The 13,758-nt window shown below is 39.1% G+C and overlaps 1 protein-coding gene and 1 long non-coding RNA gene across 2 annotated transcripts in view; both read left to right on the forward strand.

The window, feature by feature from the left end:
- Positions 1–4,373: 4,373 nt before the first annotated feature.
- On the forward strand, positions 4,374–9,870 carry LOC120741280. The gene is made up of 2 exons (XR_005697585.1): positions 4,374–8,538; positions 8,946–9,870. It is a non-coding gene; the product is annotated as an uncharacterized LOC120741280 (long non-coding RNA).
- Positions 9,871–12,343: 2,473 nt separating this feature from the next.
- LOC120741275 (catenin delta-2-like) overlaps positions 12,344–13,758 on the forward strand; it is a 132,138-nt gene continuing 130,723 nt past the window's right edge. The window contains exon 1 of the mRNA XM_040044063.1: positions 12,344–12,795. The gene's annotated coding sequence lies outside the window, so the exon portion shown is untranslated. The remainder of the gene's footprint in view (positions 12,796–13,758) is intronic.

Here is a 13,758-nt window from a genome sequence, read left to right on the forward strand (position 1 = left end):
TTATTGTAACAGAGAGGCGACTGTAGTTGTGGGTTTGCACTGTGTCTATATATATATATATATATACTGTAAATAGTAGCTAGTTACAGTAAATGGCAATTATTTACAGTGCATATCTGTAGTAACCTTGCACTGTATGAAAAGAAGTTTCCAGAGACCACTTGTTAGATTTATAAACTGACAGGAAGTGTGAGCTGGCTTAAAAGTGTATTTTTAATTGCACAGCTGACCTTGAAATAGCATGTGAGTGACTCTTTCTAACTTCATGTTTCACGCCAAACACGCAAACCAGCTTCTTTTCCTTGTTTTGCCTTAGTTTCATTCTCCCTGTACAGCTGCCTCCAGATATTTCTTGCCAGTACTTAAAAAGGATTAGGTGAAAGTCCAACATCTGATGCCAAATATTAGGTTGCAGCTCCTTTTGCACCATTCCCACCTCCAGTGTCTAAATTTTTTGCTGTAACCTGGCTGCTTCCTATTACACTTTTTCCATCTCGTCCTTGGTGATCATATGTCATATATACACCTATATGATTTTTGTACAGTTAATATGATCTATACTGAAATCCTGGGATACATCAATCCATCTGTATTAGAGGGGAATTAGCCTTTGAGCTGTAACTGAGCTGTAATGCTTTTTTCTTAGATTACAACAAAGACCTTTAGCCCAGCTGATATATATCTGTATACATACAGAGTCACAACTGAGCACACAATGTTTGGGGTTAAGCAGCGTGTCTACATGGTAAGTTCAAATAGTTATCTAAAACAAACTTGGCATAAAAATAGAATCAGTGTCTTACTTACTGTCCTCTGCAGTTCAGTTTGAATGATGGTGATATAATCACTTCTGATGTTATCAAGTTGTACACTACCACAGGACAGAGAGAGAGGTAGAAGAAGGAGAAGAAGGAAACTGATGCAAAAAAGAGGCTTAAGGATTAGGGTCAGAGTGTAGGGGATACAGGGAGAGAAAGAGTGAGACAGAAACATAGCGGTCAGCCAAAAAATCTAAAACATATTTGCATAAAAAGCAGTTTAAACAACCAGCTGTGCCCTCCTCTGTGAAATGCACAGGTGACTTTCAAATCTGGAAAGACTGCACATCGTGAGTTATGCACAAGAAAAACAATGCATGCTGCTGATTACTTAACCCGATATGTCTTGACTATGTGTAGGAGACAGAAGAGTTACATTTTTTTTTTCCAAATGAGGTTGAAGATATGTTGCACTACATATGTAGCAATAGGGTTTCTAATCAAGTATGTGTGGGTGCATGACAATGTCCCTTTGATCACAGAAGAGCGATTACTACTGTTAGGATTAATGATTAAAAAGTTAACGAGTTCTTTTATAGTCGAATTAGATTTGTGTGTGTCACGGATGGAATCTTTCGCTGAATTTCGTAAAACATGTCCCGCCTGTTAGTGTTTTATGAGCAAATCTTAATCTCTCCAGATTTAAGTATATTTACCAAAGTGTCACATTAAACGTAATGAGCTAAAATGACAGTCTTAAATGAAGCCTTGAGGAGTTTGTAACACTGACACTCGGTGGCAGAAGTTTTCTCATGGATTAAGTATTTCTTCAAACAGGTTTCTGTTGCTTTCGGACAGATTTCAGTTCCGAAATTTGTGGCCAACCCTTCCAGCAATGAATGAAATGCTGAAATGTTCATTCAGTCTTGACATTATAACAGCAAATGAGGAACCTCCGTCACACTTGACAATAAATTACATTTAGGACAATTTGGTTCCCAGGCACCACGATTTAGTGTCTCCAAAGCTGAGGTCATTCTTATTCTGCTTACAGCTCTGGTTGCATGATAGACAAAGAAAATACTATATACATTTTTCAGTTCATACTAATGCACCTAACATTTTTAAACCACAGCCAAACACTGCAAAAAAAGCAAAAGCAACGATCAAATAATTGTCATAATGTTACACATAAACCTACTACACAGAGTTGCAAGTAAAGATTTGTGAACCTGTTGAATTACCAGCATTACTGAATGAAATATTTCTAAAATTTGATCTATTTAATTATAACATTCCTATGCTTCTGGTCAAAGAACTTTGTCGATATTTCCACCTGTAAAATTTCTTTGTACTATTTTGAGATCTCTTCAGGGAGTACAAGCCACCGAGACCCTGAAGTAGAAAAGCAACCCTAAAACATGATGGTCCCTCCACCGTGCTTCACAACTCAGATGAGGCTTTGCTCCAAGTGTTGCGCTGGGATTTTAACTTCAGTTTCACCTCTCCTCAGAGGTGAGCCGTAGACGTAGTAAGGAAATAGCACTAGCATTTCTCTCACACGTGAACACATGCTTTAGCAAGTTGTAAAGATTTCTGCACGTCTTCTACTATTGCCCTTGTGTTTTAGTTCACCTGTTCAGGATTGTAGATCATTCTCTTGAAATGATCCTTTCAAGTAGTAACAAATCATGAATTTTCTGTATTTTACAGGTAATTTATTTTTACTGTTGAAACGCAGGACTTTAAAAACCTTTGAGACATTTTTCATCTTTTTGCATCTTTTCAATGCAGTTCCTCAAAGGTCCTGTGAATGGTGACACACCAATAGTTTTTCAGAAGAGCCACACTGACATTACAGACTTTGTATCCCTCGATTAATAGGGAGGGGCACCTCCACAACTATGCTCCAAATCTTATCTCCTTAACTGGAATAACTATGACGAAGTACCTTTAGAAGCAGCCATGAGTGGACACAAAAAGTTTCTTTATTTCCCATTTGGTCAGAGACTTTGACGATGATCCAACTACATTTTACAAGTCACGAAAGCAAAACTCCTGGTAATTCCAGTAGGTTCACAGAAGTTTTTCCTCGAACTGAAGTATTGATAGTACATTGACGCAAGCGCAATTCTGAGTTACTGTGACTGTACTCAAAAGTTTTCATTCAACACTACTTTAAACTTCCCTCGATTTCAGAGAGGAGTTTGCACATTTTACTTGACTATACATGTCTATGTACTTTTTTTTTAAAAGAAAACAAATCATGTTAATGCTATTTAATACAATGCAAAGCAAGCAGTTAAACTGCTCCACATACTATTAAGAAGTTAGAAATTGACACACTTTTAACTAACCAAACAATTAAAATGAGCAGGTACTAGTCAAGTACTGAACTCCACACTCTAGATCATTCAGTAGGATCACTTTACTTTTTTAGTCACCTGTACTCTAACTGAAATCTTGTTTTTGACTTGGGTTCTAGCGCAGTCAATGTGTTCTTTCTGTATGGAGTTTATTAACATATGTATATGTGTGCGCGTGTTTATACGAATGCATGATTTGGTATCTTACTGAACTTAAACTTGAGTGGGATTTCAAGAAGTCTTTCATTAATCTACCAATTCCTGTAAGCCATGAGCGAATTCCCGTAAATCCTATTTCTATTTCAGTTTCCTTATTACTGGCACATGGGAAGTTATTAGCACGGAATTCCCCTATGTGGAAAACTCTGAAGTCTCTAAACAGTAAATGCGCCAGTCGCTCGTCGGAGAAGGCAGTGAGACGGATGCGCGTGTAGTCAGCTCCCGGTAAGTTTCGAATACGCTAGACTACGCTGCTTTACCTGGTACTGGCTTTGCATGTTTGCATTTTCATTCATGCATTAACACTGACCTGATATCAGCGCTAACTTGTCACCGATTTAATGGTTTTAAGTGAGTTTAATTCAGTGCGTCACCATCGTAGGCCATTTGGGTGTACCTAAGTGGCATGCTTTATTACTTACCATTGGTCATTCTTCATTCATATTCACCTCGGGCTAATGTTGGAAGCGGGCAGTATCGAGTGCGTCTTCATTGCTGCTGAAATTCTTCAAAGTTATGGCTTTACAGTTTGAAACTATACGTGTTCGTCCTCCCTCTATTCCCGCGGTTCTTGTGGCTTTTGAGCGAAGGAATCACGCAGGAATCACGTCCTGCCTTACGCAGCATGTGACATTACTTCCGTCCTCGCTAAGGTTTCACTTTACTTCAACATAAATTAACGTGTAAAAAAAAAAAAAAAGATTCAACCTCGAAATAGGAAAATGTACGCTGACGCCAAAGGTTGCTGTGACAGTGGAGGTAAAGAGTGCAGGATGCGTGCACGTTGTTTAGCTCATGCTGTGGGCAGGCTTTCATGTTTTCGTGAAACTGCCAAATATAGCTCCAAGCTGATGGACCTAATATTTAATCTGGCAAATCCGAGTAGTGCACGCTATCAGTAATTTGCCCTCCTCATTTCTTGCGTCTATGGCATGTTAGTCATTACCTTCTGTACCCAAATGTCACACGTGTTCATCTTTAAACGTTTCCACTTTGTCCATTCATTCATTCATGTACTATGAAAGCACTATGCAGAAAATGTTACTGAGAAGAATCTGCTGTGTCACAAATGTTCCCAGAGGCTATATGCGCGTTGATTTTCATGGTCGACTACTTTTTAAATGTATTTATTAAAAGTATCTACAGTAGTTATGCTACCTCCCTACATAATTCTCAGTGTAGTCAATTACAAGTGAACTTTCTGGAACAGACATTTCCCTTTTTGCTAAAGTCAAAACTATATTTTCTTTTTTCCCATTTTTCTCTCTTTTTTAAACTTAATATGCTTTTAGTGCTTTCAAATGCACATCCAGTCCATTATAACCTATATGGACATACCGCATAATGCATGTGAATAGATTGATTTTGCAAAAAGACAGAGAAGATAGGCATAGTATTGTCAAACAATTATTCTCCTACCCTTCAAGCCTGCGTGGCCAAGAAGTAGAAGACTATAAATACGATCTGTGAAAAGCAGATATTAAAGGTACTGTCATGGATTTCCCCAAAAATATACTGTCAGGATTAAAGATTTGGTAAGGCCACGTGACACACAGCAGTTCTGAATAAGCTAAATAATAAAAAACAAAAGCACATTTTGCCATATGCACCCCAATATATAATCCACCTGAGATGCTTTGTTCCATTGTAAACAGGTGGGAGGGGGCAACAGCTGAGGCTCAAAATGGATTTACCACACAAAACAATTTTAACACAGAACTTGTTTAAACTCGTTGGGGGGTAGGCATCTTTCACTCTGTCTAAGATTAGATCTCTGCAATGATGATTTTTTTTTCTAATGCAGCCAGGTCAAAGGTTAACTCTGTAATATGTAGCATTTCAGGTCACGCACCCAACTTATTCGGAATTGTTGCAAACAAATCTCTTTATATAACAAAACATGGCAAAAACTGTGGGAAAAAACTACTTGCACAATCGATTCCCACAGTTTTGTTTTGTTTTTTTGCTGCAACCTTAACCAATGCTCCACTTCCTAACCAGTTGGGTTTGGTTTGTTGAGTTTTTTTGTTTTTTTGTTTTTGTTTTGTTTTTTTTGAGGATGAATTGCAGAAACACTTAAAAGAAAAAGGACTGAATTTCTTGCAAACTCTTTCACTTGACTTTATTTTGACAGTGGCGCTGCCTGTTACCAGTAAGAGTTTATCTAGCCCCAGTAATAGTGTTTTTCTGGCTTTTTTAAAGTAAAGGAAAATATGTGTGGGTGCACGTGTCTGCTACAGTGGTGGAATTGACACTAATTAAAGACATCCATCAGATTATGACAGTGTTGCCAGGCAGCAATGCATCGTGGGACCTCACCAGTGCATCCAAGACAGCAATCAAAGACGCTGATGATGTTCCGCAGCAAGATTCATCTTGTTTCTGTTGATTCACTGACAAACTATGTGTGGGATAAACCGAGACACACAATGTCATATGTTTTTAAATCATTACGTTTCCGTCAATAAAGTTGCTTAAAGTCGTCGCCTGCAGTCAGCTGCAAGTCGAAGCGTTTCATTTTACGAATCCTTCATTTACATTAAGGTTGCACATCAAGCACTGCAGCAAGTGCATTAAGGACTTCGGGTGTTTGTTGTGGCTACAATGACGTTCTTACTGCTTGAGGAATGCAGTCAAGTATTTCATGCATGTTGGACAGGATTTATTTACTGTCCTTTTAGACACCTGCACCCAACTAGACCAAATCACTTCCTTCTTACGGGAAATTGTTTACTGGTAAAATGGAAAAAAGCTAATCAAGCGTGATTCAGGCCTTCAAGGATCTTGGAGCAAAGATAAAGCTGTCTTAGAAAAATACAAAGGTGGCAGCTTTTGTGAGTAAATCATAGTGTGAGAATAAGAAAAGAGTTATATAAATGTTAAAGAAAATACTCGTCAGGATTAGCGAGTTTTAATTTTTAAAAATTTTTTTTTGCAATTAGTTTTTCATGCTGATGTCTTAGAGTACAATGAAAAATATCAACAAGCGTAGTGGGGGAGTTTCAAAGTGTTGCACTCAAGGCCTTTGCAAAAAAAGTGCATAAAATGCAAGATCTTGTTCTTACAATACTGCATGTGGCTTAATGTGCTTAAAGTGTGCTGTTGAAATCTGCCTCGTAAAAAGGGGCAGGTTAGTCACTAGAAGTAATTAATCACGTTCTTCTTAAAAAAATATTTCCACACCTGTCAGATCTGCGGGGAGATAGTGGCTTTTTCTCTGTGTTGTCGTTTACCTGATTTGGATCATCAAAGGTCCACACCAGTGTTTTTGCTTGTTTTAGCTCACTTCACAGCATGCACTGTATGCTGACCTTGATAGATTTTCTTTATTGTACGATGTGCATATTTTTGGCATCACATCACTGAAGTATAAAGCGTCCGTGGGAAAGCTAAGGGAACACTGTGATCCTTTTGCTGAAGTTCACGTGTGGCCTTGCCCAGATGAAAGAATGGATGTGTCACACACTGTCAGTCACCAAACAGAAACCAAGGTGGAGTAAGGAACGTTGCATTCTCCATGTTTAGGTAAATAAAATTTTCAATTTTTATTCAGCATTGTTAGCAAACATAAGGCTTAAGGTAACCTCTGAGTCTGGTAGTTAGATTGTTGCTTTATTATTTTCTTGTCAGATTTTGGGGATCATTTTGGATGTGTTTCCTCTTTAATTGTAACGCATATTTTTAAAAATGCAATAAGGCTGCATGCTAATTGGACCTAATGCTTTTGCTTTTGTCTCTCATGACGTGTACATGCGAATATTACGTGACCTGTTGCATGCAATCTTATCTAGTCATTCTGTGTTTATGCCGCTATCTCCCTCTGACAACTATTGATGAATTGCTGTAGTTACTGCACCATTAAACAAATTTAATGTAAACATCAGAGTCATTTATTCCATTTTGCTCTTTATTGCAGTCTCAGTCTCTTTTTGCATGCATACCCGCATGTACTGCGGCCAGTTTTCACAGTGAAAGACTGACATGAGGGTGTGACTTTCACACACATCCTGGAATACACGGTTGCTTAATATTCCTAAATGAAAACCGATTACTGACAGCATTTCTTGTAAAACTGTGTCGCAACACATTTTATGAATGAAAGTGCAGACAGACTATAGAGTTGTGATTTTTTCTTTTTTAAAAAAGAAAAGGAAAAAAAAGAAGAGAGAACTAAAAACAGGAACTTGGTTTAACTTGTCTGAAAGACTCATCTTGTGGGGTTTTCTGTTACCGTATGCTACATTTTTACATCCTCAGTTTTAGGGAAGTTCTTTGATTATAGCACTCTCACTAACCGAGGCAACTCTTTGCTTCTTCAGTTCTCCAGCAAAACAGTAACAAGAAAAAACACGAGTTAGAATTCTAGGGCCATTATTTTACAGATTACATGAAAGTGTGTAATGCATTTGTGTAGAGTTTATGTGTCACTTGTAAAGAGTGCAGAGAGTGCTAGAAATGTGTGACATGACAATGAACACACATGTTAAAACCGGTTCCAGCTGCCTTCACATGGGTAATAAATTAAAATCATAATTAATAGAAGGTGTCTTACTTTTAGCTGCACATCAAACAGCTCGCTGTGCATGTATCAGGATTATTTAGGTTTATTGTAGCCCTATACATATAAACAAGGTTAAGGTAATATGTATGGAACTTTTTAGTATTTCATATTATATTCATTTTACAAAACTCAAATTATTATTATTATTGTTGTTGTTGTTGTTGTTATTTTAATAATTTTAAAAGTATATTCACAAATATTGCCGTGAATATTACTCAGTCTTTTGTTAGAAGTAAATAGAGACATGTTGGCATATTTCTTTCTTTTTTTCATTTTATTAATGCTCCCTATCTACATTTTAGACATACAGATGGGAAATATGTCTCGGTTCTGATTCACCTCTCGGACTCTCTTCCTTTCTCTCCTTTTTCTAGCCTTCTTTGTTTGTGTCTCTTATGATCAGTATTACTGTAGGTGGACTGCTACTGTTGCTACTTCTGGACTCGCCCTGTGGTCTCAGCAGGCAGACAAGAATTTTTGGCACGACATCCTGGGTTGTGGGTTGTGGCCACTTGTCCCCTGAAACCTCTGTCATAGTTTTCAGCAATACTGGACATCCTGCTTCTTTTAATGCATTACTTGCTCAGTAGGAAGAGAAGAAAACAAAAGCCCTCCACGGGAAAACAGTGTACAGGTAACATGCAGAGGGTGCTAGTTGGATTCTGGTTACCTGACCTGGTCCTGCCAGGCCTGCACTCGCTGAGGCCTGTAATATGGAGAGATCAGATGGATTATCTGTTCTCTCTATATTGCAGTTTTTCATTAATGCAATGAATAAGTTGTTATTGATATCGTTGTTGTCATAGCAAAAATACCAGAAATACCACACACACCCAGACACACACGTAAACAACTTCAGCTTAACAGCACAGCTGCATCCACAGTGGTTTAGTCCGTAGTTTTGTCAACGTTCTTTTTTTTTCTATGATCTATGTGCAGATTTGTTTCTCGTATGTATTTGATGCCACATGAGAATATTTCCTGATGATAGTGGTGGAGAGTTGATCCAAAATCCCTCACAGGTTTTCGGTTGTGTTCCAGACAAATCCAGTGACGTCACATCATTTTCATACTGGCAATGGGAGCGTTTACATCCAAGAGAACACCCGCATCAGGATAAAAGCATGCCTCCAAACTGCATAGCAGAGTCACTGAATCACCAGGCTTCAGATTTTCCTTTTATTTGTCACCTATCTTCAAACACTAGAGAGGGAGCAGCAAATGGGCTGAACAATACAATTAATGCATGTGCACTACTTTAGACACGTCGCTGGCATCATCTCGGCCTGTTTATTTCCAACTTAAGTCTCGTCTCTAAATTTCTTCACTTTAGTCCCCTCATCCTGCTTTCTTCACTTCTGCAGTGTGCTAAATACATGTTCCACCTCGGTCTTCAGGATCCCCTTCAGGTCCGTGTTCTTTCAGCTCTCAAGAGGCGGATGGGCAGGGACCAATCCGTGTCATCATCTTCTTAAGGAAGTCATTGCAGTTTTTTCGTAGCCAACTTTAAGAACGTGATGCCAAACTTGTCCTTCTCGTAACTCAGCACAGACTGTGCGAGTTCTTTTCCAAGATCAGCAAGAAGAGGGCACGCTGTTTGGTTTTAGTTCCAATAAAGCTGTTTCCTTGTACCTCATAGTCCATTTGAATAAAACCTGTTTGTCTCTGAGCTTCCCGTGCATTAATAAAGTCAGACATTGTTAAAACACTGTGGGGGGTTTTCTCTCCCAACAAATGCTGGTGGGTTACTTTGGTCACATTTTTGACCGAATAAAAGACAATAATGAGCAATGACTGGCATTGGATACATGGTTTAAAATATGCGTGTTTGATGGTAACTGTGAGAGTCCACTGTAGGTGAAATGTATTTCAACACAGGGCAAATCAGCACTTCCTGCAATGAGTGGACTTTAACACACTTCGTGGGCATGCCAGGGACATGACTGTACACTGTGGCACGCTACCCAAAAAAAAAAAGAAGAAAGAATTATGCAATGTTTTATGTAAAACATCTCTAGGGACACAACCGTGGTAAATATTTTGCATGTAATTGACAAACTACTTCTAAGCCTCTGTTAACAGAGCCAGCATGGCCTTTAAGCTGCAAACGTAATGCTTAAAGCAATGTCATTCCTTCAATCCACAGCTGGCCACTCAATCAGCCAATTTAATCCTCTAAAATATGAATCAGTTTAAATTTGCAACATTAACACGTGTCGTTATCTTTCACAAATCTATATCAGAGACGCAAACATTTGAATATGAATGGTTTTTAACTTATTTGGGTGACAAATAAGTTCACTGGCTCCACCTAGTGGTAAATCTTTAAACCTGCATTTCTGCGTTCCATTCGTGATCCTCTGGGAGCGGAAGTAAGAGGCAGAAGACAAACTGAACTCAGCCTATTCACCTTGTTTTTGTTTTTATATATATATATTTTTTAACTTCTCCAGCTTCACCAAAATCGGTTTCTGGTCTTTAAACAGACTGGTAAGCAGCAGGCAGAGATATTCAGAAGAATAAAGGCAAATCTTTTGCAATATGTAAGAGATTTTAGTGTTTAGCGTTTAAATTCCATTTTGGCTTACAGCATGGGATGATAGTGCAACTTAGTTTTGCCCATATGTGCAAGATGAAGACAACAAATTCAAAACGATTCCATATGGCGTTGGAGCGCATAAAGAACACACAAAAAAGAAAAGCATGCGAACAGGCATAGGAAGTGAAATATTAAAACATTTTGTGGTAACTTGACAAAAGTGGAACACATATGCAGACCAGTAACTACAATAGAAAGTTGATCTATGCTTTTAATTAAACATAGACTTGACTGAAGTTCAACAAATAAAGTTGTTAAAAATATTAAAATGGATTGAAAAGAACAGAACAGTTTCCAGTATTGAATTTCCCCAACTCTGCCTGTTTATGATGACACCAGCTGCTGTCTGGGAGAAATGTGGCTGTCTGCAGTGACGAGAGAACACCATCCTCCCTGTCTTTCTGATGTAGCTGTGAGATGAAGCTAATGAGAGGTGAGTCAGTGGCTGTGCTTGTTAATAGATAAAAAAATAGATATTTGGGATCGATAACCCGAGTCACCGTTTGGCCAAAATCCTTCACTTTGATTGACAATTAATTTAAAAAATAAAATAAGATAAAATAAAAGAGCACCTTACATGATGTCAAGCTTACCTGCATTTGTCATGGGGATAAATCTCAAACTGTATTTAAGCAATGTTGACTATTGCTCTGCCATCTGATTAAATTCAAATAAAAGAATTAAAGAAGTAAATGTGTCTGGTATTGGTAGATAAGCTCTTATTTGTTGAGTTCAGTTCAATTTGTAACTGCTTATTTGTCTTCAGGGTAAAAGTACAAGACATTTAAAAAAAAAATAATCACAATAAATACATAATGATACTACTGCACAACAGATTGTCATTATATATATATATATATATATATATATATATATATATATGTGTGTGTGTGTTGTCTATTCTGAAGCCATTCAAAAGACCAAAAACAGGCATTAAAGCCCCACAGCTCATTAGAGTGAGTTTTAAATCTGCATTTTTATTTTTATCTCACCACCAAAACAGCATCCTGACCCAAACATTAAAGTCATTAAACTAATGTGGGTAGTTTAATTTCTTTGCACTTCTTCTGAAAAAAGGAACTTATGCCACAACTGTTGTTGAAGAAAAAATTGTATTTAATATAAAATATTATGAACTGAAGAGTTACGATACTGCCACACATTAAACTTATGCGATCTAAAATAAACTTATCATATGGAAATAAATGCAAAAGCCTTTACTTATGAATAGTGATGTGGTGGTATACATCTATTAATACAGTTTTGACATTTCAACACTGAAAAAGAAATTAGGATCACGCTGGCTAATTAGAGCTATTTCTCACAACTGACTTCTTAAACAGACAGAGAAAAAAAATCAAAAGAATGAAAGGAAGAAGGTGGAAGTTAATTAGAAGCCAGATAAAGAACAAAGATGAAATAAAAGGTTCAGTCCTCATCTCAGTCAATCCAGGACAATTAACTCATGATACAACCACACATCTGAGAAATACTCAGTTTTTTCTGGCGTTGGGAAACTTATACGACACAACAGCAGGAAAGGAAAAGGGGACCGACGCGAGGTGATCATCATCATAACCCCCAAAGGGACCTGGTTGCCATGGAGCGTGTGTGTGCAGCAGCAGTGGGATTAAGGGTCTCATTTAGATTTTGGGTTGCTTTAGGATAAGAGTTGGTTTTGGGCATACATATGATCGGAGATGGTGGGACACAAGAGACGAGGGAATAAAGGGTGTTTTATGGAGGAGGTTTCAACTGAACGGTACACTTTACGCAAGAGATGATTTTTAATGCGAGATTTCGATTCCCAACACCTTCCTACCACACGTCAACCTGAAGATGGCGCTCTACATCTGTCTATTAACACAGAACTGCACGTGCGCGCGCATGTGCGAGTGAGCGCGAGACCGAGACGGAGGGCTGCTGTCTGCCTCCTCTCCTCTCCGGTGGTGTTGCCTCCCTGTCGCTGCAGTGCATTGCTGCTCGCTCGCCCTCTCTCTCTCTCTCTCTCTCTTCCTTCCTCGCTTTTGTACCTCGCCTCTTCCTCCTTCTCACCCGTCTCTTCCACATCCCTCTCATCCTCCTCCCTGCGGATGCCTCAGCCTTGCACCCCCGCCCCAGCATCCCGGCAAATGGTTGTTCCATCCCCGGCAACTCTGGACGCAGGACGCAGCGAAAAGGCTCACAGCTCCGTTCTGATTTGAGCACATTGCGGATTGACTTGAAAGAGGGGCGGACCAGGGACAGTAGGGAAACGAGGAGACGCCTGACAGTGGCCAGGATCTCATTTCGGTAAGTCATCGCGTTATTTTCCCCTTTACAGTATCGGGCAGAGAGGTGGAAGCTGTCGGGTCCACAGACGCCCGTGCTTTCTGGTCCTTCATTTTAGTACGACTTGCATTTTGGAGGAATGCGCAGGGGATGTGAAGATGACTTTTGGGTTCCTTCGTGTATGCTTTTATGAAACTGGTTGGCTGAGTTAAATATGATGTCCTGCTTTTAACAGCGAGCTTACTGTGAAGCTCATCGCAGGAACAAGACTCCTGCTGTGCAAAGATCACCCAACACATAACAGATATTTGGCACCAGCTGGCTGCTGACCTAAATTCACCACTGGTTGTGCGTAAAAGTACTCCAAAGGTGCAAAAAGGCACCGTGTCAACAAAAGAGATAGAGGTGCTCTTTATTTGCTAGACTGCTGAAAGTCAAAACCAGAAATAAAGTTTTTATATTCTTCATGCTGTCTGGACTTTACTGCGTTTTACTTCTAAATCAATCGACTTTTCCCCCCCTCTTTTTTGGAACTCCCTTTTTTCTGTAAGTTTCTGGCTCACCAGAGGTAATAAAAAGATAAGAGTATGGGTGAGACTATATACCTTTTCCACAGCCATACTTGTGCTTTGATCAATAGACATTTGCAGGAGGGGGATTGGGCGCTGGCAGTTTGTCAAGGGCATACAATATATCAAGCAGATGATGTGGAGGAGAGCAGGAGGAGGGCTGGGCTGCTGGTAGGCATGCTGTGGGTGCATGTTCAGGCTGCTACATGTCAACTCTTGGGCAGGTGCATGATGGACAACTAACATAAGGATGTACAAGGATTGAAAAAGTGCTAGTATTTGCTCTGTCGCATCAAAGCCCCCGTTGCTGCAAAAGTACAAAAAAAAAAGAAACAAAAAAACTTTTGAGATCTGCAGGTTTAGGCAGCTTCCTCTGTGGCCAGGTAAGCAGCCTTGTGACAATTCAGTCTCCTCT

The sequence above is a fragment of the Simochromis diagramma genome, unplaced genomic scaffold, assembly GCF_900408965.1.
Source record: "Simochromis diagramma unplaced genomic scaffold, fSimDia1.1 OVJJ01000602.1, whole genome shotgun sequence".
Lineage (NCBI taxonomy): Eukaryota > Metazoa > Chordata > Actinopteri > Cichliformes > Cichlidae > Simochromis > Simochromis diagramma.